The following is a 1379-nucleotide window of genomic DNA, read 5'->3' as shown; positions in this document are numbered from 1 at the left end:
TTTGGACAAGATAAATGGACTATGAGCCCCTATAAATGGCTGAAAATTGTCCAGGCTGGTCAAACAAAAGGATTTTAATTAAGAGTCCTAAGTCCAGCTGCCAATCAGTACCAGAGGCATGGGTGGCAGTGCTCTTTCATATGTTCAAAGCATATACATAATTTACTTCCTATTTATCACTAACAAGTGCCAGGCAGCAGGAGAAGTTGTACTCAACTAAAAGCATGGCTTAAATATTAGCTATTAAAAGTAAAAATAATTAAAATAAATGCTTTAATTGCCTGTGTAAAAGTCCAATTACAGCTGTAGAACCATGAAAACTGAGTGGTGAAGCTATTAAGTACTAATACACCATTGTACTTACTACAAACAACAGAACAGCTCAATTAACTCAGTTTAATTACTGCAAACCAGTATAAAATGTATCAATTTACTACATATTAAGTCAACAGTTTAAAGTGCAGCCAAACACTGATGCACAAAAACCCACAAGAGATGAACAAGTGATAAAATTTTATTCTGAACAAATGAGCAAACAGTAAATGCAGCAGCATTTCCAAATTCACAAAGCTCAATCAGATAAAGCCGATGAGACAAAAATGATTAAACTGAATTTTTCTCAAGGAAAAGGGGTTGTTATTTTTTAAAATCTTTCTATAATGTAGAAATGCAAAAGACTAATCTGGGTATAATTTTCAAGCCTAAATCACCAATTCTTAAAACTTTTAGTTGTCACTTTGATTCATTAAGATTGATGAAGAGCTGTTATTGATTTTGGGGAGTAAAATCCTTTAAAGCAGCTGTACACAAACAAACAATATATTTGGACAGCTTTTCCCACAGCACCTCTGTCCACTAAAACCTCCTGCTCCTCCTCCCTCCCCCAAGCTCTTTGGGACAGCTCCATTTTCGATCTGGCATGTGATGAATTTGAGTTTTTACTTCCCTCAACTCTAATGGACAGCAAAGTGTTGAATTTAAGCTAGCTCAAGATTTTCTCGAAGCAAATAGAACTTTTTTTTTAAGCAGAAGGATAAAAAAAATTAGTGTCCAAATTTGCATCCCAGCTGCAATTTCCTGCATTCCATAAAAAAAAGAAAAAAACCAAACAAAAAAAACCATTAAAAAAATCTACTTCAGCAAACTCATTTGTTCAGTAAAATTCAGGGCTTGGACTAAAAATTGTAAAAATCCCAAAACAAAACAAAAGAAAAAAAAGGGAAAAAAAATATTTACTGAAGTGATGATTAAGGGTGGATAATGTCACACGTGGCAAGAACATCCTACCTACAGATTTTCTAACATTCTGTTCAAGAGGGAATATCTAGAAACAGATTTCTAGGTCACTGACCCACCTGATATTAAAAACTGTTCTGAAT

The sequence above is a fragment of the Corvus brachyrhynchos genome, unplaced genomic scaffold (genome assembly GCF_000691975.1).
Source record: "Corvus brachyrhynchos isolate BGI_N302 unplaced genomic scaffold, ASM69197v1 scaffold220, whole genome shotgun sequence".
NCBI lineage: Eukaryota > Metazoa > Chordata > Aves > Passeriformes > Corvidae > Corvus > Corvus brachyrhynchos.
The sequence above is the reverse complement of the archived record's forward strand: the minus strand, read 5'-3'. Positions refer to the sequence as shown.